The sequence below is a fragment of the Dreissena polymorpha genome, chromosome 3 (assembly GCF_020536995.1).
Source record: "Dreissena polymorpha isolate Duluth1 chromosome 3, UMN_Dpol_1.0, whole genome shotgun sequence".
Classification (NCBI taxonomy): domain Eukaryota; kingdom Metazoa; phylum Mollusca; class Bivalvia; order Myida; family Dreissenidae; genus Dreissena; species Dreissena polymorpha.
In genome coordinates this window covers 136,084,975-136,112,613 of record NC_068357.1, presented here as the reverse complement: position 1 = coordinate 136,112,613, position 27,639 = coordinate 136,084,975, and the positions used below count along the sequence as shown (strand labels likewise).

Genomic DNA, 27,639 nt, shown 5'->3' with positions numbered 1-27,639 from the left:
GCGTCGAAAGGGCGTATTAATTATAAAGAAATATGAATATAAAGTTTCTAACAGGGTGGATACGTGGGACTCTCGCTAGATAACATCTACACTACGATGCCTGTATTATAAGAGTCGTGTTCTGAGAAAACTGGGCATAATGGATGTGCGTAAAGTGTCGTCCCAGATTAGCCTGTGCATCCCGCACTCGCTAATCAGGGACAACACTTTCCGCTTTAATGGTATTTTCGTTTAAAGGAAGTCCCTTTTTACCGTAAATCTAGTTTAAGCGGAAAGTGTCGTTACTGATTAGCCTGTGCGGACTGCACAGGCTAAACTGGGACGACGATTTTTGCACATGCATGGGGCCAAGTTTTCTCAAAACACGACTCATATCTACTGAGCATAATACCATTACCACATGTTTTCGTCAAAATGGTGGTACAATTCTCGTTAAAATTCTCGTTACCCTATGAAACACGTAGATTAAGTTGAATGATCTTCACAAACTGATGGGGATGTGGCCAAGTGGTAGGGTGTTCGCTTGGCATGTTATGGTTATGTTATTGTAATGTTGTTTCACATGTAAACGCTTATGTATAGTGTTGCTTTAAAGTAATTGAAGTTCTTCAAATGAATGGTTCCGTTGGGGCTCGAACTTAAGGCCTGCCAGGTGTGAAGTTCACACTTTGCAAAACGATGGCATTCAAGTGAAACAAATAAAGTAATTAATGTAATTAAAAAGAATGGTTCTGCTAGGGCTTGAACCCAGGACCTATCGCGTGTAAAGCGAGCGTGATAACCACTACACTACGAAACCTGTATTTCATCTACTGAGCATGAACCTATAACTACTGTCGTTTCCATATGAGACACGTAGATTTCACTGATTGGGGTGTGGCTCAGTGTTAGAACGACCTCTATGCACCTGATATGCCCCGGGTTCGATCCCCGGCATCTCCAAATGCGTATATGCATAGTGTTTCTTCAAAGTTTTTACAATGGGTGGTTCCGTTGGGGCTCTAAGTCAGGGCCTGGCAGGTGTGAAGGTCACACTATATTGAAAGATGTATAGCAGTTATAGCAGCGTTATCAGTTAACACAAAATAAGCGCAAGGTTTTGCGCATCGCGACCCTCATTACCATACATTGTATTTAAAAAGCATTCCGTGTGACTGAAACGAATGTAAATGGTAATTTTGAATTTGTTTAATACCAGTTGCATTATCTATGATATATGTGAATATTATTAAATAGACATTTATTGATGGTCGGGATGTTGAAGATTTGCAGGAATCCTTACTGTAAATACAAACTCAAACTTGTCTTTTTGTTGTTTGTAAATTGATGCGTTACGTTTTTGTAGTTAATTATAATCTGAACCTGAAATATAACCAGACTTTGTCAGATAGAATACTTGGCAAAAATGTGTGAAGAACTGATACTTTGGAATTTTAAAAATATTTCTTAAAGACTTTTTTATAAAACAAGTAAAATTAATATAAAATTTACAGTAAAATGTCATACTTGGTGTTTGTAAGTCAATGCCATAGTAATATTCTACTTTAACGCCTTATTAAAAAACTTCCTTTTTTGACCAAACGAAAGTATTATGGAAATCACTATGCAACACAGAGAGAAATATAAACGATACAAATATAGTTTATTAACGCCTTGTTCCAAACAATTTATTCGATACCAAACAGTAGACACTCATAAGGCTTACACTATAACAATGCCATATTTATATGCTATTGCTATTTAAGAAGTCCTGTTTGGAATAAAGTATTAAGACAAATCCTATAAAATAATATTCTAAACAGAAAGGAACAGAAACCATTTAAACTATTGTTTATTGGCACAAAGTGCATAGCGTCACACTGACGCATAATACGCCAACTAGGTTACACCTGACGCCGACCATCATTTAAAGCCGAAACTAGGTCAGCTCGACAGGCAGTCGACGGGAGGTAACATTGCGCTCGATCGAGTCCAAGGGATAGCTCTTGTTTTTCCGAAAAGGACCATCAAAGTTGCAAACCCTCTCACTGGAAAATGACGCATTTTTACGAAAAATAAGCTGTATGTAAGACTGATCCTAATTAAAAGTCCCGGCAAATAATTGGTCAGCCCGACTGGCAGTCGACGGGAGGTCAGCACTAGGTCGCTCTCCGGGAATAGCTTTTCTGTCTCCAAAAGAGGCCCTTAAAGGTGCATATCCACTCACTGGAAAATGACGCCTAATACGCTGAATAGGCTGCCTGTACGGTCGACCCTAATTAAAAGTCCAGGCTAAAACTAATTTAGCCCGACTGGCAGTCGACGGGAGGTCATCTCGCACTAGGTCGCATCCGGCGGAAAACTCGTATTTGTTTGAAAGGGGCACTTAATGGGCATACCCACTCACAAAATTTGACTTATAAAATGTTCAATACATCACATGTACGGCCGACCCGAATTAAAATTCCCGGCTGAAACTAGGTGAGTCCGACAGGTAGTGGACGGGAGGTCAGCGTGCACCGGGGAACCAGAGGATAACTCTTGCCTTTGAATGTGCATACCCACTCAATGGAAAATGACGCATAATACGCTTTCAGGGCTGCACGTAAGGCCGACCATAATTAAAAGTCCCGGCGAAACTATATTAGCCTGGTAGGCAGTTGACAGGAGGTCAGCGTACACTAGTTCGCTTATGGGAGATATCTCTTGTTTGTCTAAAAGGGGCCCTTAAAGGTGCATACCCAAATCGAGATTGGCTTCGGCCAGCGTCGGATGCACGACGTAGTTATCATAGTTCTCATGAGAACTACGTCATGCTTCCGACGCTGCCCGAAGCCAATCTCGCGTTCGCTCGTAAATGTGCGAATATCGTCGCGGGAAATAAACCTGGAATATATTCACACACAAAATAAGAACGAGCATTTTGTATCTCGTTAAATCAATGTCGCCAGAACATATCTAGCGTTGACATTTTGGCTATTGCTATAATGAACACTATTATTTATTTGTTAACTTTATTTTACGAAATATTATACTAAATTTTCGTTGATTTTGAGTGTTAATGGGGCTTTAAGGAGTTTATTTTTTGGCACTCATTTAAGATGGAGAATAAACTATCAAGAGTTTTATAGTGTTTATGGAAGTTTTTATCAAGTTATTATGATTGTATGATTTCATATTATATTTGTTTGTTTGAAATTGTCGGCGTTCTTTTAAGACTTATACCCTATGCGTAAACCATGCAAATGTGCCAATTACAATACATGGTCGTTTTGTGTCCATTTAAACTATAGAGCAAGCACACATATATCCGTAATATCTTAACTTAATACGTGGAAACATTTTTTAAATCTTTTTTACGTGGAAACATGCGTGCAAATAAGCTTATACCGGTTCTCAAGTGACTCGACAGCTGCTCACATACAATTCTTAATCAGGTGATTGTGCTGATAACGAGAGCGCCGACGGCGTTGAAAGTATATTCACCCCCGTTAACCCGATATGCTGTGAGAAGTTGGATGTGCTAGGAGAAGTTGCCGATAGATTTCGATGAATTTCGGTAGGGTAAGTAAATCCAGTTCTATAATTGTTTAAAGGCATTTTTGAATTAAAATATATTTAGGTGTATGCAAAGGAGGTATTACCATGTATGTTAGAAAAATCCTGGTTATTAATATTCAAGATTAATTGAAATATGGCTATTAAAAGTCGACGATGCAGGGATTTGTCCCACATGAAGCGCTTTATTTACAAATTTCTTTATTGGTATGCTAGTGAAAAAGTTTTTGCATCGGCAATTATATTAACCAATGTCCGCGAGTAACATATCCGCCAGGGTTTCTTAAAAAAATCGTATTGGTGGAAAAATTCGACTTTACATCCAACATGTTGATGAAAAAATAATATGACATGGTGCTTTACAAAGATGTCGAGATATGACATGTGTGCAGTTCATTTATAAACTTAAAAGCTCACTATTACAGTAATAATGATGGTGTAGCCAACACTGATAGTATCAGATTATACGAGTAGACCTAATAACCGTAATTTCTTTCTGCACTCGACCCCCAAAGTAATTCACACGAGCAAGAGATATGTTGACTACGAATACAACTTATGTATCCAAATACCACTTATGTATCCCTATTAGATTTTGGTGAATTGTGGCCGTTCCAAAACGATTTGCGACAAAGGAGAACATTCTGATGTCGCTGGCAATATGAAATGTTCAAAATATAACAAAATGGATACAATGTCCGACTGTTACGAATAAGAATTTCGATGAAAATTCGAAATGCTAACCCCAATGTCTATCTAGGTCACCACTAGGAAAGCGATTTCGGGACGGATTCAAAAAAATAATCTTTAGTCATTACAAATTTACCATAAATAATGTGTGTGCGATCGAATAGCATTGAGCTTTTTGGGAGAAAAGGTATAGTAGAGGAAATATGTGACAAATCAAAACGACTCACCTCTTGAGGCTCCATTTTGGCAGTTTTCCTGTTATTTTATGTATCCCCGGAAGTACAACTTATGATTTTAAGCGTATCCCTATTGGGGATTCATAAGTTGGTTTACCGGGCGTGTAATTGTACGCAAATAGTTTAATAACATGTTTCTCATTTGAACAAAATTCCACTAGAATGTGCCCTTTCGCTGCAAGATATATCAGTACTTCCGAATGTCTGTTGCCAATCTCGTGCGTTGTTATAATGAAGACGGTCATCAACATAAAAAAAACATCCTTAAGTCTACTGGAGAACCAAGGTTTCCGTTTAACGAACACCGGCCGCACAGTGCAGCTTCCCGCTCCTGAATGATCTGCACCACAACCAAACATCGGAAATAAAAAATAAAAATTATATTGATATCACTGCTAATTTTTGCTTAGTTATACAATAATCATTATCATTTACACAAATACTAAATTGTATTCAAGTAAAATGTTGGCAAACACATTTATCAATATTATTTAATGACAGACTTAAAAACATGTGTCATTTACTCTGTTGTGCTTAATAATAAGTTAACATCTCTTGAAACAGATGAATTAGTTCATTGGACATGTTTTACTTTTTAGACAGCTATTATTGCTTTAAATATTTAACGCATTCCCATTCATTACGTTTTTTGTGTATATTTGCACTAACAAATGACTTTTTACATTCACATAATCGAACTATTTAGAGTTGTTTGTTGGAAGACCATCCCATGGTTCTCTGTGCGCACTTTTTTGCAAATCCTGATTAGGGGGTTTCGTTTAATTCTGTACGGTTCCCCACTATGATAAAAAGATGCAAATGTACACAGAAATGTAGCCATTAGGATAGAATTAAGCAATTATGATCGCAAACCCAATAGAAAGTATAGTTAATATGATTAAATTAAGCAATGGAGGAAGTGTCGACACAAAAAGAATGAAATCCATCACCACGCACGACATTCCGTATGTTTTCGAATCATTCTTATGTGCGTGTCATCCACATGTGATCACAGCAATACACAAATTATCATATATTACACGAAGGACTTAACTCAGCTACCTTAATATCATATTGCCGTTAAAAAACTACACTCATAATTGTGCTTGGATAGTTTATATGTCAACAGTTATTGCACTTGGGCATGCGTAAATATTCGAATTAATGAGTTTGTGTGAAAGTATACATACAATACACAAGTAAGATGATTAAATAAGATAAATCTGCATATGTAAAACATATATTATTATCATATACTCAACACTAAGTCAAACCACAACGAAAAAAGCCATGTGAAAAAAAACATTACTACATATAATACGTATCACTGAGGCAGTAATATGACGTTAAAATATCATTTAATTGTATTAACAATACATCATTTTTAACGAATATTACACAAAATTATCAAAAATAAAAAATGTGTGTGCTTTTCAGTCACGCCCATATGGAGATGGGTTAGTAAGAGAACATAACAGAACATAATATTCCGTTTGAAATACGCATGTAAAGCTTAACATCAAGTACACGTTCAACCAATATTTACATGCACACGTGTTAACTAACTCCATAACATAATGATAGTATAACATATATTAAAGTTAATATGAAGCTATCATACACGATATCAATGTAAACATTGTATGCTCCCAATCTTTAACAAATGTATGAATATGAACGATAAAGACTATATACAATTAATTGACAATCTTTAAATGGCGTCATCATCATTTTATTGACCGGACTGGTCGTTTGGGTGAAATGAGAGAAGAAAACACACATATTCTCCGCCAATGGGGTCGTTTATCAATGTTGACATATTACTCCTTAATCCACTCTTCCTTGGCCTCCTTCATCGTCGTCCTCACCTCCCTGTTTGCTTTCTGGTATTCTGTCCTAGACTCATGGCTGGTGTTCTTCTGATGCCTCAGCTCTATTCTATTTTCGCAGAGGTCTATGATCTCGGCGGTCATCCGTAGCATGTTTTTTTCTTTATTTTGTCCAAAGAACTGCTTCGATTGATGACAGCAGGACTTCCTTGATGTTCTTGGTGATGGTGTCTTTGTCTACGATGTTCTCGGCTGAAAACTTACCGCCTATCTATTCTTGAAATGCCTCTGCTATATGTTGGTATATAAGTTTCTGATTATAAAACTTAACTTAAGGTTCTTGGTGATGCGCTTCATCTTTAGCTTCAGCTTGATGGTGGTGAGTACTAAGGCATGGTAACTCCCGATAGCTGCGCTAGAAAACGTTTGTGTGTTCGCAAAGTTTATACTAGACTTGAACCGTTATGCAGACAATATGAAATCAATCTGGTTGTGGAGCATGCCAGGCCGCTGTTCTGACCGGTTTGTGGTGTACCAGCGTGCTGGCCAGTGTAAGATGGTGGCTTCTATTGAACTGAAGAACTCTAAGCCCTCTGTAATTGGTCTCTCATACATCAAATCTGAGTGCTGTCCCTGATCAGTCTTCAAAGTCGTCTGGTCCAAACTTTGCGTTTCAGTCTCCTTGGACGATGTGGATGTCTTTCTTCGTGACATGGAAAGCTCTAACTCTTCATACAACCGTTCAATCTCCCCGTCACATAGTCTGATATAGGTGCATAAACCTGGATAATGGTGATGTTGTGAATTCACGCTGAGATTGATGATAAAGATGAACCTGATTGATACGTATGTGCAACTGATGACGATTTTGACAACCTCCTTCCTAACGATGAAAAACAATCTCGTGGCGATGTTTCGAATCCTCCCCGCTTAATCATATTTTTGTGGGGTTTGTCCGTTGGTGTATCTCCGGACCCTAGCCAACTGACCTCGGCAGGTCCGTTCATTTCCCAGCAGTAGCTATTCAGCTTGAGCTTAATTTCGTGGATATTGTCGCACGCATGAAGTTTTGTAACGTTTTAAGTTCCTATGGTTGTTCCCGTTGTTGCCAGCTTGATCGATGAAAAAGCTCAAGTAGTTGACTTGTCGCATTCACCCTGCAGACAGGCAGTGAAGTTCGCGGTTATTGTTATTCCGAACGGTCGGGCCTGTTATAATGATGTCTAGTAATTATCATTGGGCTCAATAACTATTGGCGGCGCCCGAATCCTCTCCAAACACTTGCAGCTGGTCGTTCGAAGCGTTCCAGCCCTTCACGTTTTGCCCGCTAGCAGAAGCGGTTACCAGGGTGTGGTTTGCGCATGATCATGGAACAATAAGCAGAGAGTTGCGTGTCAGGTTAGAACAAGTAACCATAAGGAGCTACTACCAAGCAAGGAAGTGCTTTCTCTTCAGTGAAAAACCCCAAAAAAATATTGTTTACTTAAATTAGATTTAAAACGAACAAGTTGACGCCGATTAACATATATAAACTCGTATTTTTGACGAAATGAACCTGTGTCTATTATGTAATTAATAAACAATCTTAAATGGTGGTGGTAGAGGAAGAAGTAGCGGTGGTAGAGGAAGAAGAGCAAGTTGTAGTTGAAAGAGTAGACGCAGTGAAATTAATCTGAAAAATCTTAATTTTTCCACGGACAACTAATTTGCATATATAAATGTGCGATTCCCCATATTTATAACTGATATATCTGATCACATACCCCAAATAATTATTTTCTTGGTCTTTTTTCGGAAGTCTACTGTTTTGAGAAACCATCATTTGTAAACTTTACGCTCAAATGTGGTCTGAATATATTTATGGGGTAAAATGTCACACTACTTGTCCTTTACTTTTAACCGAAACGCATTTATGAATAAAAATATTTGACGAATAATTCATTATCTCTTAAAATTGTGCAAATGTTTAGATGTGGGTATTGATTACATGTCAGTGAATTTTGAAGTTTGATCAATATTGAAGAGGTGTAAATGCTATTACAATAATTATAACGTTACGACTATCAAAGACGATATTGTAATTGTGAATGTCTGTTTTGCTGTTCAGATTCATTGACAATAAATTACAAAAGCGTATACAATTACAAGGCTTGTGATGAAGAGAACAAAATAATAATTGAAGTGACTGTCGAATTAGACACAGTTTCTTGCTGCAAATGCGTAACATAATTACTTAATTATGTATTGTGTAGCCGATCAATAACGATTCGATCTATATAATACAATAACTTAACCATGCAAGCACCGTACAGTGAGTAACAAGTATCACTTTTTATAATTTATATAACACTTATTCAGTGCATGACAACATGGAACAATAAATCATATCGTAAGCATTTCATAGCAATATAGGTTCAATATTCAAGAAACAGAAATACGAAGTTTAATGGTATGCAGTTGATTTGCAGTTGGTAAGAAAATTGCAGGTCGTTGATATATTTGTGTCGAAAATTATTTCTTATGTAATATACTTTAAACACATTGAAAGCATCTTTTTTAAATTGACAAAACTGTTATTAATATTGTGAATATATATTATTTACACATAAATACATGAGAGATTTAAATTTATAATATAGTCTTAAAATAGTATTTTAAATCGATGTCTCTAGTTAAATGGGATCCGCATCATAGAAAATCTTTTGATATTTGTCTACTACACTGTTGTTAATATACAACAATAATAAACAAGGCTATTGGCATGCAATATGGTCCCCTACCGGCTCCACCATTGGCAGAAATTGCACCATTTTAAGTTTTGGTTTTTTTTGGTTGCCATAGCAACCACAATTTTTGACGTAGGAACAAAATGAAATGACGTGCATAATGTCCATATTGCCATCTATCCATGTTGCATGTTTCATGAAAAAATATTAAAAACTTTAAAAGTTACCGCAGGATCCAGAAAAGTGTGACAGACAGACAGACTCACAGACAGACTCACAGACAGACTCACAGACGCCTAACGCGCAAACCATAAGTCCCCTCCGGTGAAACCGGTAGGAAACAAATAAGCATACTAGGAGAAATTTGTGAACACGGAAAAGCCAATACATTTAAAGTAGTAGTAGTATTAAGATACGTTTGTAAATGTAGTCGATTTGGTCGTTGTTGTAAAATTGTAACGTTAGCAAAGTACGGATAAGTGTATTCTGTCTCTATTCATTTGCCTTATTAAAGTAGCAGAATAACAGGCAGACTGATAAAAACCTTGGTCACGCACACACGACAGCCGTATGTTATCCGAACATTTTGTTTTGCATGCCATGTACATGTGATCACTGCAATACAAAACTGCTCAAGCTTTCTTTATACGAATAAGTTAGGGTTCTTTACTAAATTGCCCTTAAAACGCTTAAAATAATTTTGTTTTGATAGTTGCATGCGTTTGATAGTTGATTTTGGAAGAACAAAATGTGTGGAAATTTAAATAAAAAAATCAAGTAAGATAAAAATCACAGAAAGATAAATAAATCTGAACAATAAGTCAAACTAAACAAAACATGCAATTTGAAAAAAAACAAATATTTAATGGTACCACTGAAACCTCTTTATGCCATCCCCATATCATAAACATGTATTTACAATATTTCATTACTAAAGTATATAACACAAAATCATCAAAAAACGGTTTACAATTGTATGTGCAGTTTTATCATAGTCATCATCATCTCCTTGTAGAAATGGTTTAATAATAGAACATACCAGAAAAGACCACACTATTCAATTTTAATAACGCATATACAGCTTATGATCAAGTACTTATACACGTACAACAAATATTCACCAGTATAAGTATTTTATTACTAATATATACGTTTTAGTCGTGACATTATATTTGTATCAAATCCATTACATTGACAACAAAGTGATTAAATAAGGTTTAAATATTAACATTTTACGCTCTCAATCTTTAACAAAGGTATGACGTATAAACGAGGAAACTGTATAAAATTAATCAATAATCTTTGTAGGTCACCATCAAACACATATTTACTTCAATTAAATTTAAAGGAACATGTTTACGCACGCAAATAACAACAAATTGAGTCGTATTTTTGAAGAACCAACCCTGTGTCTATTGTGTGCATGGAGATGTCTACTGCGGTACAGCAGATGTAATTTAGAATTGCTTAAATATATACGTTCGTTTATTTTCTGCTATTACTTGTTCAGAACATTTTTTTTAAATAATCAGCTCTGTGTTTTGACAGAAATATCGCATTTACTCGCTTTGAAGTAAGTTTGTGTCAGGTACAGTATCTAAGATAGTACTGTAGTGTGTAAATTGCAGATGCTGAACATTTCAAATGTAACAGCAACACGTAGTCGCGGCATCGGTATTAAATCAATACATTCCCCACAATTACAAGAATAAACATTATAACCAAAAGTAGTAGTATTATAAGACACCACGAAGCGTTTTTCCCAGGTTCCGTATACTTGTGTTGCTGAGACTGATACTGAGTCGCTTGTACTCGAGCGGACGGCGACGAGTAGCTCGTAGTTATACGAGTAGAGTTGCTTCTGTATGGAGTCGCATTGTCGTACGAATTACTTAACAAGCTGCTGTCGTTGTACAGGTATTCTGACCGTCTGTACGGATTTCCGCGGACGCGTACCGTAACACCGCCGTAAGTTAAAGTTAGTTTCGCGGCCGGTATAGAGTATCCTGCATTGACGTCGATGAAGGTACATTTTCCGAGCTCCTCCAGCTGTCGGAATACCCAGAGTCGCCGATTTTCGGCCGTCACCCATTGCCCATTCCGTTTCACAACCGTGATTGTTGGAATGCTGTATATGGCTGTCCTAAAGAAAGAAGATGCAATAAGTAAGCCATATTATTAAGGGATGTGTTAAAGTAAAACAATTTCACAGTTTCTGATTGTATTGAGGTAGAAAAAGCAGTAAAAGTAGGAACATTAGTTACACTATGAGTATAAGTATTAGCTATATATAGTTGAATGGTACTGGAGTGTGCTGTTGTTAACAACAATGCAGCTCAGCAGATATATATTTTGTAAAGAAACCTTTTTTATGTAACATACTTAACATAGTTTTATAGTATCTCTTATAACTGGGCATCACTTTTTAGTTTGAATTCAAATTATATACACCTAAAGGCATTTAGATTTACATAATTAAAACCTATGCTTATGTAGTTTTTCCTGACGATTTATAATATTACGAAAGGGTCCGCTTTGTAGACAGTAATGATATGCTTTTCCCATTCTTTGTTTATACAATGCATGCAATCGTGGATTAACATAGTAGGATAATTTTTAACCAGGAAAAGGATAAGATAAAAATTAAACAATCATGTCATGAAGAGAGTTTTGTAAAATAGGAATTAGTCTTTAAATGGACCATTTTTTCGAGATTATTTTTTGTACGACTCTGATATATGATATCGTTATCAATGGGTAGACGTAAACGTGGTAGTAAGGTGCGGTTTAAAGGTAGCTGTATTGGTTGTTGTAAAACTGTTGCCAAAACAAAGTAACGACTAAGGATTTATGTGTTATTTCATTCTCCTAATTAACGACGTAGTTTAAGGAATATTAGACGACAACGTTCATGCACACAGTTATTAGTATTTTTTAATAAATACAGATTATTGTACGGCAGAATTGTTCAGGAAAAAAAAGATAATTAACATGCAAGTACAGACTTGCAGACGACAACAGCTAATGTTGATTCATAATAATAGCTTGTCAAAACGTTTGTCAACTTCCGTTAAGAAAACATTAAAAAAAATCAATATGTTAAGTTTAAGTGCTTCTTGGTTCACTTATTTGAGAAAACATTTCATATAAACAGTATGTTCTTTCATATTAGGTCTGAACTTATTTCCATTTTTGCCCTTTTGAGTTAAATCATACCTTCCTTTGCAAAATATCATCCAATGTCTTTCCGATTAAAACTCCACCGTGACTACACATCAAGTCAAAAGTGTTTTTTATCGAATCCTGTGAATAATAAATTTCTGACGGTCGTAGTCTAAGCATTTCATACGAAAGTTTCAAAACGTAATTAAAGTTATTTGCGTCCGTCTACACAGGCTTTTATTACACATCAATCTTATTTTTGTAGTGAATTCATTTTCTGAAAATCGATACTTTTGTTTTCAGACAATATCTATATTGATTAAGGACATATCACTTTCTGAAATTGTCAGAAGTGGGTGGGGTAATGTTAAACAATAATTCAATGTTTTGAAACCAAGTGACCTTAAATTGAGTTCGGATCATTGCACAGTCATATGTTGACATTTAACAATATCTGATTATATTGATAAGATTGATCATTTTTGCTAAATTATACACTAATAATTATAATATACAGGAGTGCTAAATGTTCATAGAGTAAATGTTCGCAGACAAATTGATCGATATTACATTATTTACAGACGTAAAAACGAGTGTTATATACACGTACTCGGTTTCGCGAAATATTTAATTAACATCTCTTGGAACAAAGATTGAAGAATGATAATTTTAAATAATAATGTAATATAGAAATCTATTTTGTTTATTGTATTGTAATAATTATAAGACAGGTAGTATTAATTGCAAGGAATAACACATTCCCATTTATTAAGGTTTGTTTATTGTGAATATTTTCATTCACAAAACTCCAGTACTTACAATTTAAAACAAATCAATGGATTCCTTGCTATTCGTTTTCTATTGTCGTTAATCTCGGTTTCGATTTAAGCATACGTGATAGTATTTAGTCTTTTGAAGTTTTCGAAATTCAGTCAGTGGTTCTTACATTACTTTTAAGTGTGTTCATGGCCATATAATAAAAACTGCACCGCTTCCCAGTAACGATCTTTTAATGAATCAAAATAACAGCAATTTGGTCTAGAGCAGTTTTGTGATATCTTTATTTCACAGAGGACTTTTTTGCTCTAATCATATAAGGAAAAAATACACTATCAGCCTTAGCGAATCAAGATAGTTGGACTATTTGGTTAGAGGACCACCCGGTGATTCAATTTGCACGCGTATTGCAAAGCAGGACTAGAAATTGTCGGTGGTTTATGACAAGACCTTTTTTATTTTTTTCAAGTCATTGACCTTTATGCTGAACATGTTTTAACGAACCAAACTTAAACTTTGTGAACTACGAGCAGGATCTTTGGCGCAACGCAAGGGTTTAATAATTATAAATCAGACCTGGACTCAGTTGGATTTTTTTTTATCACAATACCATTTGTCCTGTAAGGTAAGACGTCCCAACAAATAAAAACACTTGAACTATGTTATAATTTATCAAGTACATGAGAAACATTTAAGCATTCTTTAACATCGTACCAAAAGTTTCTTACACGACGTTTGTCAACGTTATGTATATAATTATATTCGGAGTAAAAGTCTAGTTTTTAAAATAATTTAGTCTACAAGTTTTTTAAAACACATAACCATCTGATCAGGTTTTACCACAAGTCGTGATTTGAACAATATAAACAAGAGACCACTCTTAGATTGGACATAATCGGATAAGCAGATTTCCGGTGGGATCATCAACAGAAAAAGATCCCAAGATATGGTAAAGCGTTAAGCATTCTATACGTCGCCACAGGCTTGCTTTTGTCGTTAGTAGGTAGGTAGTCAACAGCGCCATCAGTTGCATCCCGGTCTCCAGCGGGCTCATTTCTAAACGTTTCTCGGTGATACTTGACAACACCACCATCATACAGGTCTGCGCTTCAACATCAGAATACGAATATTGAACAATTCTAGGAAAAATTAAAGAGCACCAGAGTCAAGGACACGAAGACAGATATCATCATTGTCGATGGCGACTGGAACTCTAAGGTTGGACCGGACACGCATAGCAAGACTTGCACCAGCCTTTCGTCAATGTGCTCTGAATGTATGCTGCTCTTTAGACAACAGTTCATCGTCCTTACTTTTCAAACTATTCGGGATAATACGTAGAATGACTTTGTTGGGATGACTGAGGATGCTAATTGTTCAGTTATTCTTTCTCGCACAGCTTCATATTTCCCCGTTTGGTAGTGGGTTGATCAAAAACTGGATCTACTCCTTGCGTCAATTCCTCTTCTTCCAGATCTTTTGGCATTGCGTCGCCATTGCTTTAGTCGTTGACTCCCATCCGTATTTCATCAGATCGAAAGGAAAATTGTCCACTATAGTTGTCGTTCCGTACGGACGAATAACTCTCAGCAACCCACAACAGACCTGACTGGCTGGCAGATCTCTGTGGCGTCGTCTCCGACGGAAAACCGGTCAAGGGAATGATGGGATATCATACATAAATTAATTGTATAAAGGTGTTTCCCATAAACTTTGTTTTCTATACATAATATCAACGATATCTCTTAAGTCGTCCAAATTCTAGGGGTTAAATGGACAGCTGATGAAAGAAAATGTTATGTAATTAAATTGAATCATCACATCATGAACCTAGTAATGTTTTACAAAGCATTTACATTGCAAGTGTTGATGATAATCAAGATATAGGATCAGAATAAGTAGGTATGCTGCATAAAGAAATCGAAGGGAGTACAGAGATCACCCACTGACAATATGATAAACGCTTTGTAGGTTTATCGTCAACAAAATTGTTTGACGAATCTTGCCAATAATATATATCGGGGTATTAGACGCATTTTATACGAAAGCTTAAACGCGAAATATTCGTAAATTTCTGTCAGTTAATATACAAAATTTTTAGTTATGATTCATCTACATCGTCTCGTTTTCTTAACCTTGTGTCAAAGATAAAGCACATCTTTGCTGTAAATGAACTTTTCAGAAAATCGCTTAATTTTTATCATAGATAAAGCATATATACATTGAAATCAACTTTTCTACTACAATGGCCAACATATAAGGGTCGGTAGGTCTGCTTAGGTTAGTTTTTAAAATAAAATTCGTTGCGGTTCCCCAATTAAATAAGAAAATGCAACACATGCATGACTTAATTATGTAATAACATTTCATTGGTTTATTTTCGATTATTTAAAGTTAACGTGGCGTTTATGATTATAAATAAACAACATGCTCTTTAACTCAACATGGAATACAAAAAAAGTAAGTTTCAGAAAAAAACATAAAAGCCGGTCAGATTAGTAAAAAAACACAAGTGTTAAATTTAATTTTAATACAAGGACTTATTTTGCTGAAATTATTTCCATTTTGTAACGGAAAAACACTTAGTCATATTCATCCCTCAAGTTCAAATGAAATCAAATGAACTTGAGGGATGAATATGACTAAGTGTTTTTCCGTTACAAAATGGAATCATAATCGCCACGTTAACTTTAATTTCCTAATGTCATATTCATGACAGATTCCGCACCAAGAAGTACATGCTAGTGGCTTACTGATAGACCTTTTTCGAATGAAAGTGAACATGTTTGCAGTCTCCTGTTTCGTCTGTCAGCCTATATGTCTCCCTAACCGAAGTAGGCTCTGTGAGAGATTTGACCTCTTACTTGAATGAAAAACCGTCATACTATGAAAGGCTACTTGAACTTGAATGATCTGAGCCTCGGCAAAAGATTCATGGCAAGCATGATAATGCGATGTACTCACACGTGACTTGTCATGTACTTTGTTACATGCTCAATCAAAACAATAGGAAATTAATGTTTGTTTTTAAAACCAAGAAAACGAATAAACATTCTTACACGACACGTCGATCATACTGATAAAAGATCATACTGTTAAAAGCTCACTTTTCTTGCGACGCTAATTAGATAGCAGATTTGAATTGAACAGCAAGCACGATAGTCCGTAGGCTATTCGATCAGTCTTGCTTACATTGTATGTTCATATTTGCTACAATAATTGTAAAAGTATTAATAAAAAATACAAATCTCAGTAAGATAAATCATTATATGCAAAACATATATGATCGTCTTAAACTAAACAATAAGTGAAACAAAAACCGATAATGCAATGTGAACAAAAAATTACTCTATTAAATTTATATCATTGAAACCTCTACAGACATACGTACATGATTTGGTAATAGAACATAATATACCTGTACATGATATTTGTTTAATTTAAGCATATACAGTTTATCGTAATGTTATGATACAGATACAACGGATATTTATATGCACAAGTAGATAATAATTCATACATAAGTTTTAACATTATCATTATACTAGTATAACAACTATTTAAGTAACATTAAAGAGAGTATAGAAAACACTGCATTGTGTACATGTTGAAACTGCTGAGCAATAAAACACCATAGAAAAACGGCATTTGAATTAAATGAATACATTCCATAAAATTAATAGTATGAACATTATAAACATAATTGTAAATTGTAAATTCACACCACGAGTCGTTCACGCGAGGTTCCGGATAATCTCTTTTATACGACTTTGACGAACTGCTTTTAAGGATCGTTATTCGAATACTCACTTTCTTTATACTCGGACATAGTCAGTTGTTCTCGCTCAGAAGGCGAAGGGATGATGATATTAATGCGACTAGATTTGCTACTGCGCGGCACCGCCTTACGAATTTCGGTACCAGTTATTGTCGTTGAATATGGAATCCCACCGGCTAAGATAGTAGCTTCCCAGATTTCCGCGCACGTGCACCGTAACACCGACGTTTGTTGACGTGAGTTTCTCGGTAGGTAAAGAGAAGCCTTCGTAGACGTCGATGTGAGTACATTTTCCGAGCTTTTCTAGCCAGAGGAGCCTGTTGTTGGCAGTCACCCATTTGCCATTCCGTTTCACAACTGTGATTTTTGGAATATCGCTTATGTTTGTGCCGGAAGGAGAAGATAGTAGATATTAGCCATATTATTAAAACAATATCACATTTTCAGTAGTAGTAGTAGTAGTAGTAGTAGTAGTAGTAGTAGAAGTAGTAGTAGTAGTAGTAGTAGTAGTAGTAGTAGTAGTAGTAGTAGTAGTAGTAGCAGCAGCAGCAGTAGTAGTAGTAGTAGAAGTAGTAGAAGTAGTATTAGTAGTAGTAGTAGTAGTAGTAGTAGTAGTAGTAGTAGTAGTAGTAGTAGTAGTAGTAGTAGTAGTAGCAATAGAGGTATGAGTATTAGTAGTAGTAGTAGTAGTAGTAGTAGAAGTAGTAGTAGTAGTAGTAGTAGTAGTAGTAGTAGTAGTAGTAGTAGTAGTAGTAGTAGTAGTAGTAGTAGTAGTAGTAGTAGTAGTAGTAGTAGTAGTAATAGTAATCGTTATAGCAGTTGTTGTTATAATAAAAGTCGTAATAGTAATTGTAAAATCATACCTTCCTTCACAAATATCATCCAATGTTTTTCCGATTAAAACTCCACTGTGATTACACTTCGAGTCGAAATAGTTGTTTATCGAATCCTGCGAATAGTGAATATCAGACGGTCGTAGGCTAAGCATTTTGATACCAACGTTTAAAACCAAATAATATTTATCTCCAGCTAAATAAAGGTATCTTGGTTACTTCCCTATTGTTTACCGGTCATTATAACAAACAAAGCTTTTTGATGTAGTGAATTCATTTTCTGAAAATCTCTACTTTCGTTTTTAGAAAAACATTTTATTGATTACATTTTATGGAAAAAAAACTGACGTTCAATTTAATTTGAAAAATTAAACAGTGTAACATCGAAATTTAAAAATGTATTATTCGATTGATAAGACTAATCAATTTTTGCTTAGTTATACAATCATCATGATCATATACAGACATGATTAATGTTCGTAGAGTTATTTTTCACAGTCGCTGTGAACTATGCCATATGAATCACAGACGTCAAACATGTGATATATGATCGATTGCGCGAAATATCTAGTTACTATCTCTTAAAACAGATAGATCGTTGAATGAAGTTTTAACACATTCCCATTTATTAACGTGTGTTTATTTTGAATATTTGCACTCACAAATGACCAGTTATTACAAAAAATCAAAGCACTGAATACACCGAATTTGTTCGCTGTATAATCTTAGACGCAACTGACTTTTCAATATTATGTTATAGCTGTTTATATCGCAAGTTTAAAATGACCACAACCCATTCAAATTTATACAGAGTGTGTCTTAAAGCACAGGTTGATATGTGTGGGTTTTTTTCAAATCATTGATACAGCTTATCAGTGTGCACAGGTTAATCTTATTTAACATGCATTAAGCTCCGTTTTCCCTGAAATCAGCCTAAATGTACTGATTTCAATGACAAACACTAGACTGGAAAACGTTGTCTTACAAGCTGTTAAATACTTTTGAATACAAACACACTATGTAGTGTACCATTGGGAACTATAAACAGGCAGATGCGTTGGTTAGAGCAGACGCTTTTAGCATTCGTCGTCTGATTAATTTTTCTGCAGTTATCCATACAGGCAGTCACGGGTTACGGTTCCTAGCGTAGTTAAGCCCATACTGATTTTCAAAATTGCCTCTACATTATCTGTGAGCTAACGCTTACAAATAAAAAAGAAAAATAAAACAATCGCTATTTGTTGGATTTCTTGTAAACTGTTTTCTGAATCAGATTTCGGTTACCGATCAGATTGCTCAGTCATCACTCGTCGTTTTGGACATTCAATCACTAATTTTTAGAATATTCTGACATGTTTTCAGAACATGGGAGTAATTCTTTTGAGGAATCAAAATAACTTGTAGTAATTTGGTTGAGAGACGTTTGTCGAAATCCTACTATTTGTTTTTCCCAAAGATTTTATTTGCGCTTGTTATGTACGGAGAAAATGCCGTGTCATATTTAGCGAATCAAAATAGTTTTTAGTGTTTAGTTGTAGGACCACCAAAAGATTCTCTGTGCACACTTATTGCATAGCCTGACTAGGATGGACTGGTGCTTATGCAATAAACTTCTTTCAATGTTTATAGTAATGTTATGACAACAGTCATCTTGTAGTTACCATGAATGTATAAAAACAACTAATGTTGTGCATGTTTGTACTACCTCTGAGCCTTGCGGTTTAATATTTGAAGATTTTTAAGAAATTTAATATACCGGTACATGTATATGCATATATAGATGTGGCCCCTGGGGCATGGTCAGTTTTGGTGCAATTTTCACGATTTTAAAAAATCAGAAAAATACCATTATATGAACGTACTTACAAAGGATCATTGATTTGATTTTTCGTGAACATCTCTGCGATTGAGCAGATGTCGTTAAACGGTCTCAGACTTTCAGATGATCTTTAATACGATTGTCATTGACATTTATATTTATATGTTTGCCCTATATTCTTATTCATGTCGACAAATATGAGCGGGTATGCGACTTTTTCGGACCCGAGGTGTGTCGGTCCCTTCTAAGTGTTTCATGTATTATCGTTTCATGTAGTATCTTTATTCAACGACATACGATGACGTAGTACACAGTACCCAACGTTATTGGTTACAATAAACAAATATTCTCTCAGTAAGTCTATTTCCTATATATCGTAACACCTCCCCTTCTTTACAAAACAATGCAATAATAAAACGTACAGCATTTACCAGTAATTGAAACCATTAAAAGAAATATTAACATAAACAAGTGCACGTCAATAGGTATGAGATTTTAACTTTAACACTAATCGATAGTGCAATTTCGCATGTAATGGAAAAACACCTTGACTTAACAACTCAGTCTGAGCATAATACAACTTAAAAGAACTTTAATCATCTATAACTATGTTTTAATTAAATTAACTTAACTAGTCTACTTTTTAAGTACACATTTACAATAAACGAAATCTTCATATTTCTTTGGAGGTTGATTTTTCGGATATAGCCACCGAATGTCTGCTCACTGCTTCTGTTTAAGGCGAAGTTTCTAGCACATTAATTGGATTTTCTTTACAATGTGAACTTTTGCCACTTATATATACTTTTTCACTAGTGGCTGTAATTTCCCTAGAATTAATACTTGATTATTCACTTGAACTTTTCTCTACAATTACTTGTTCCACACACTTTGATCACTGAAAACATGTTTACTGAAATTGACTCCGGAATGGATTCTGATGTAGACCTGATGTACTTTCAGTTTCGCCTGTACAGATGCCCCTTTACATCTACAACATAGGATCGCGCTGAATGCTGCTCAACATATTCCGAGCCACCATTTTTTCTCTTGGTAAGTTGGTAGAAGCGCCATACGGACCGATTGTCTGATTGCCAACTCTTGCAAGTCATTGGCTCCTTTGTCGTACTGGAACCTGGAATGCTGGTGTTTCAGCATTTTCTTCTGTTGAACGTTTTCGACTACGTTGGGCTTAAGAAGCTCATAGGCAATGTGTTCCTAGTTCGCGTGGACATTAAAATTTGCGTTGGAATGTTGTCCATTCCTTCTGTTGGGGTATTTCTCCAGTCGAGAATAGCTTTACAAATATCCATGTTGCTTTTAATGGCCTTTTTACCAGGCCCTTCGCAATTTGGACTGCTGACTATGTCTTCGCGTTTGACTGACAACGGTATGGTGAGGATGTGACATGATCGAATTCCCATTGTTGCGAGAACTTACTGAATTCCACACTACACAGATGAGGACCATTTTCCGATATGAGATATCTGAGATGCCGTGCATACTGAAGTGACCTTTCAGACAATTTATTATCGCAGATGAGGCTGTGTCTGCTAGAAAGTCCAATGCCCAGACATCTGAGTAGTAGTCAACTGTAACTAAGTAGTCTGTCTGCTTATAGGTGAAAATATCAACACCCACCTTTCTCCAGAGCCTCTCTGGAACATCATGCGCCATAACAGTCTCTTTCTGTTGGTTTGCACTGTATTCATGGCATACACTAATTGTTTCAACATAATTGCAAATGTCACTGTTCATATTTGGCCAGAAGAGCGTGTCGCGCGATTTTCTTAGTCATTTCTACACTCCCACGTGACATGCATGTATTCGCGTAAGCATTTTACTTGCGAAGTGTCTTTTGCACTTTTAACCTATAACCATTGTTAACTTTCCCGTCTTGGACTTCTAAATTATCCCGAATCGTACTCTATTCACGAATTATGAAAGGTACCTCTGCTTTCGATTCTGGTCATCCTGCCAGAATAACTGAATTGAGTGTTTATAACGCTTCATCTTGGTAAGAATGTACTCGATTTTGCTTAATGCGCTATTCAGTCACATTAACTGTTTCCGCAAAGTTGATTACTGATAAATCTCGTTCAAGTTTCTGTTGTTGTATGCTGGAAACTTGAATAGTGTCATCATATTCTTTCCAAGTTGTTGGTACAAATGCCCTGGATAAGGTATCTGCTATATACATATCGGTACCTATTGTGTATTGTAGACTCATTCAGTATTTCTGCAGTCGTAAGACGTACGAGCTTCCGTTGTAACCTTTTTGGCGCGTTTAACAGGGGTTTTCCATAGATTGCTTCTTTAGGTTTGTGATCTGTATGAACAGAAATTTGAGAATAACCGTACATATAATGTTCAAACCGTTCAATCACAAATAGTATTTTCATAAGTATTCCTTCTATATCAGTGCATAATAAAACTTTTTCTGGCGTGATGAACGCTCTCGACACAAATTCGACTCGTTGTCCTTTCTGAAGCAATGTTGCTCCAATCCCTGCTTAACATTGTAGAGTTACTGCCTCTGCCAAATCATAGTATCTCAGCACTGGTTGCTCGGTCCTAGTCGCTTTAAAGCGGCAAAGGCTTCTTCTTGTTGTGATTGCCAATACCACATATGGTCTTTATTGTCAAACATCGCAACGGTTCACATGCTTCTGACAAATATGGTAAGAATTTGGAAATTTATGTCACTTATCCAATGAATATCTGAACCCCTTTGATCCATGTAACTTACTGCAGTTTGTCGAAGCTTCAGATTTTGCTTGTTTAGCGGCATCGGTATTAAATCAATACATTCCCCACAATTACAAGAATAAACATTATAACCAAAATTAGTAGTTTTATAAGACACCACGAAGCGTTTTTCCCAGGTTCCGTATACGTGTGTTGCTGAGACTGATACTGAGTCGCTTGTACTCGAGCGGGCGGCAACGAGTAGCTCGTAGTTATACGAGTAGAGTTGCTACTGTATGGAGTCGCATTGTCGTACGAATTACTGAACAAGCTGCTGTCATTGTACAGGTATTCTGACCGTCTGTACGGATTTCCGCGGACGCGTACCGTAACACCGCCGTTAGTTAACGTTAGTTTCGCGGCCGGTATAGAGTATCCTTCATTGACGTCGATGAAGGTACATTTTCCGAGCTCCTCCAGCTGTCGGAATACCCAGAGTCGCCGATTTTCGGCCGTCACCCATTGCCCATTCCGTTTTACAACCGTGATTGTTGGAATGCTGTATATGGCTGTCCTGAACAAAGAAGATGCAATAAGTAAGCCATATTATTAAGGGATATGTTAAAGTAAAACAATTTTACAGTTTCTGATTGTATTGAGGTAGAAAAAGCAGTAAAAGTAGCAACATTAGTTACACTATGAGTATAAGTATTAGCTATACATAGTTGAATGATACTGGGGTGTGCTGTTGTTAACAACAATGCAGCTCAGCAGATATATATTTTGTAAAGAAACCTTTTTTTATGTAACATACTTAACATAGTTTTATAGTATCTCTTATAGCTGGGCATCACTTTTTAGTTTGAATTCAAATTATATAAACCTAAAGGCATTTAGATTTACATAATTAAAACCTATGCTTATGTAGTTTTTCCTGACGATTTATAATATTACGAAAGGGTCCGCTTTGTAGACAGTAATGATATGCTTTTGCCATTCTTTGTTTATACAATGCATGCAATCGTGGATTAACATAGTAGGATAATTTTTTACCAGGAAAAGGATAAGATAAAAATTAAACAATCATGTCATGAATAGAGTTTTGTAAAATAGGAATTAGTCTTTAAATGGACCAGTTTTTCGAGATTATTTTTTGTACGACTCGGATATATGATATCGTTATCATTGGGTAGACGTATACGTGGTAGTAAGGTGCGGTTTAAAGGTAGCTGTATTGGTTGTTGTAAAACTGTTGCCAAAACAAAGTAACGACTAAGGATTTATGTGTTATTTCATTCTCCTAATTAACGACGTAGTTTAAGGAATATTAGACGACAACGTTCATGCACACAGTTATTAGTATTTTTTAATAAATACAGATTATTGTACGGCAGAATTGTTCAGGAAAAAAAAGATAATTAACATGCAAGTACAGACTTGCAGACGACAACAGCTAATGTTGATTCATAATAATAGCTTGTCAAAACGTTTGTCAACTTCCGTTAAGAAAACATTAAAAAAAATCAATATGTTAAGTTTAAGTGCTTCTTGGTTCACTTATTTGAGAAAACATTTCATATAAACAGTATGTTCTTTTATATTAGGTCTGAACTTATTTCCATTTTTGCCCTTTTGAGTTAAATCATACCTTCCTTTGCAAAATATCATCCAATGTCTTTCCGATTAAAACTCCACCGTGACTACACATCAAGTCAAAAGTGTTTTTTATCGAATCCTGTGAATAATAAATTTCTGACGGTCGTAGTCTAAGCATTTCATACGAAAGTTTCAAAACGTAATTAAAGTTATTTGCGTCCGTCTACACAGGCTTTTATTACACATCAATCTTATTTTTGTAGTGAATTCATTTTCTGAAAATCGATACTTTTGTTTTCAGACAATATCTATATTGATTAAGGACATATCACTTTCTGAAATTGTCAGAAGTGGGTGGGGTAATGTTAAACAATAATTCAATGTTTTGAAACCAAGTGACCTTAAATTGAGTTCGGATCATTGCACAGTCATATGTTGACATTTAAAAATATCTGATTATATTGATAAGATTGATCATTTTTGCTAAATTATACACTAATAATTATAATATACAGGAGTGCTAAATGTTCATAGAGTAAATGTTCGCAGACAAATTGATCGATATTACAGTATTTACAGACGTAAAAACGAGTGTTATATACACGTACTCGGTTTCGCGAAATATTTAATTAACATCTCTTGGAACAAAGATTGAAGAATGATAATTTTAAATAATAATGTAATATAAAAATCTATTTTGTTTATTGTATTGTAATAATTATAAGACAGGTAGTATTAATTGCAAGGAATAACACATTCCCATTTATTAAGGTTTGTTTATTGTGAATATTTTCATTCACAAAACTCCAGTACTTACAATTTAAAACAAATCAATGGATTCCTTGCTATTCGTTTTCTATTGTCGTTAATCTCGGTTTCGATTTAAGCATACGTGATAGTATTTAGTCTTTTGAAGTTTTCGAAATTCAGTCAGTGGTTCTTACATTACTTTTAAGTGTGTTCATGGCCATATAATAAAAACTGCACCGCTTCCCAGTAACGATCTTTTAATGAATCAAAATAACAGCAATTTGGTCTAGAGCAGTTTTGTGATATCTTTATTTCACAGAGGACTTTTTTGCTCTAATCATATAAGGAAAAAATACACTATCAGCCTTAGCGAATCAAGATAGTTGGACTATTTGGTTAGAGGACCACCCGGTGATTCAATTTGCACGCGTATTGCAAAGCAGGACTAGAAATTGTCGGTGGTTTATGACAAGACCTTTTTTATTTTTTCAAGTCATTGACCTTTATGCTGAACATGTTTTAACGAACCAAACTTAAACTTTGTGAACTACGAGCAGGATCTTTGGCGCAACGCAAGGGTTTAATAATTATAAATCAGACCTGGACTCAGTTGGATTTTTTTTTATCACAATACCATTTGTCCTGTAAGGTAAGACGTCCCAACAAATAAAAACACTTTAACTATGTTATAATTTATCAAGTACATGAGAAACATTTAAGCATTCTTTAACATCGTACCAAAAGTTTCTTACACGACGTTTGTCAACGTTATGTATATAATTATATTCGGAGTAAAAGTCTAGTTTTTAAAATAATTTAGTCTACAAGTTTTTTAAAACACATAACCATCTGATCAGGTTTTACCACAAGTCGTGATTTGAACAATATAAACAAGAGACCACTCTTAGATTGGACATAATCGGATAAGCAGATTTCCGGTGGGATCATCAACAGACAAAGATCCCAAGATATGGTAAAGCGTTAAGCATTCTATACGTCGCCACAGGGTTGCTTTTGTCGTTAGTAGGTAGGTAGTCAACAGCGCCATCAGTTGCATCCCGGTCTCCAGCGGGCTCATTTCTAAACGTTTCTCGGTGATACTTCACAACACCACCATCATACAGGTCTGCGCTTCAACATCAGAATACGAATATTGAACAATTCTAGGAAAAATTAAAGAGCACCATAGTCAAGGACACGAAGACAGACATCATCATTGTCGATGGCGACTGGAACTCTAAGGTTGGACCAGACACGCATAGCAAGACTCGCACCAGCCTTTCGTCAATGTGCTCTGAATGTATGCTGCTCTTTAGACAACAGTTCATCGTCCTTAATTTTCAAACTATTCGGGATAATACGTAGAATGACTTTGTTGGGATGACTGAGGATGCTAATTGTTCAGTTATTCTTTCTCGCACAAAACCAGCCAAGGGAATGATGGGATACCATACATAAATTAATTGTATAAAGGTGTTTCCCATAAAATTTGTTTTCTATACATAATATCAACGATATGTCTTAAGTCGTCCAAATTCTAGGGGTTAAATTGACAGCTGATCAAAGAAAATGTTATGCAATTAAATTGAATCATCACATCCTGAACCTAGTATTGTCTTACAAAGCATTTACATTGAAAGTGTTGATGATAATCAAGATATTGGATCAGAATAAGTAGGGATGCTGCCTAAAGAAATATACGGGAGTAAAGAGATCACCCACTGACAATTTGATAAGCGCTTTGTAGGTTTATCGTCAACAAAATTGTTTGACGAATCTTGCCAATAATATATATCGGGGTATTAAACGAATTTTATGCAGAAGCTTCAACGCGAAATATTCGTAAATTTCTGTCAGTTAATATACAAAAATTTTAGTTTTGATTCATCTACATCGTCTCTATTTCTTAACCTTGTGTCAAAGATAAAGCACATTTTTGCTGTAAATGAACTTTTCAGAAAATCGCTTAAACTTTTATCATAGATAAAGCATATATACATTGAAATCAACTTTTCTACTACAATGACCAACATATTAGGGTCGGTAGCTCTGCTTAGGTTAGTTTTTAAAATAAAATTTGTTGCGGTTCCCCAATTAAATAATAAAATGCAGCACATGCATGACTTAATTATGTAATAACATTTCATTGGTTATTTTCGATTATTTAAAGTTTACGTGGCGATTATGATTGAAATAAACATCATGCTCTTTAACTCAACATGGAATACAAAAAAAGTAAGTGTCAGAAAAAACATAAAAGCCGGTCAGATTAGTAAACAAACACAAGTGTTAAATTTAATTTAAATACAAGGACTTTGCTGAAGTTATTTTTATTTCGTAACGGAAAAACACTTAGTCATATTCATCCCTCAAGTTCAAATGAAATCAAATGAACTTGAGGGATGAATATGACTAAGTGTTTTTCCGTTACGGAATGGAATCATAATCGCCACGTTAACTTTAATTTCCTAATGTCATATTAATGACAGATTCCGCACCAAGAAGTACATGCTAGTGGCTTACTGATAGACCTTTTTCGAACGAAAGTGAACATGTTTGCAGTCTCCTGTTTCGTCTGTCAGCCTATATGTCTCCCTAACCGAAGTAGGCTCTGTGAGAGATTTGACCTCTTACTTGAATGAAAAATCGTCATACTCTGAAAGGCTACTTGAACTTGAATGACCTGAGCCTCGGCAAAAGATTCATGGCAAGCATGATAATGCGATGTACTCACACGTGACTTGTCATGTACTTTGTTACATTCTCAATCAAAACATTAGGAAATTAATGTTTGTTTTTAAAACCAAGATAACGAATAAACATTCTTACACGACACGTCGATCATACTGATAAAAGATCATACTGATAAAAGCTCACTTTTCTTGCGACGCTAATTAGATAGCAGATTTGAATTGAACAGCAAGCACGATAGTCCGTAGGCTATTCGATAAGTCTTGCTTACATTGTATGTTCATATTTGCTACAATAATTGTAAAAGTATGAATAAAAAATACAAATCTCAGTAAGATAAATCATTATATGCAAAACATATATGATCGTCTTAAACTAAACAATAAGTGAAACAAAAACCGATAATGCAATGTGAACAAAACATTACTCTATTCAATTTATAACAGTATCCAGATTAAGTTTGCAAATCCAGATTATTTGCAAACTTATTTTTTTTATTTATTGAACAATTGTTATAAAATTTTGCA

At 35.3% G+C, this 27,639-nt stretch overlaps 1 long non-coding RNA gene and 1 other non-coding gene across 3 annotated transcripts; both read right to left on the bottom strand.

Moving 5' to 3' along the window:
• Positions 1–726: 726 nt before the first annotated feature.
• On the bottom strand, positions 727–799 carry Trnav-uac (transfer RNA valine (anticodon UAC)). The gene has a single exon. It is a non-coding gene; the product is annotated as a tRNA-Val (tRNA).
• An 8,343-nt stretch (positions 800–9,142) lies between these two features.
• Positions 9,143–23,925, bottom strand: LOC127871595 (uncharacterized). Of its 2 annotated transcripts, none has more exons than XR_008045469.1 (2): positions 23,724–23,925; positions 9,143–11,161 (listed from the first exon to the last, which is right to left on the bottom strand). It is a non-coding gene; the product is annotated as an uncharacterized LOC127871595 (long non-coding RNA). The 2 variants fall into 2 exon arrangements; XR_008045468.1 differs by lacking the exon at positions 23,724–23,925 and adding an exon at positions 12,235–12,441.
• Positions 23,926–27,639: the final 3,714 nt, after the last annotated feature.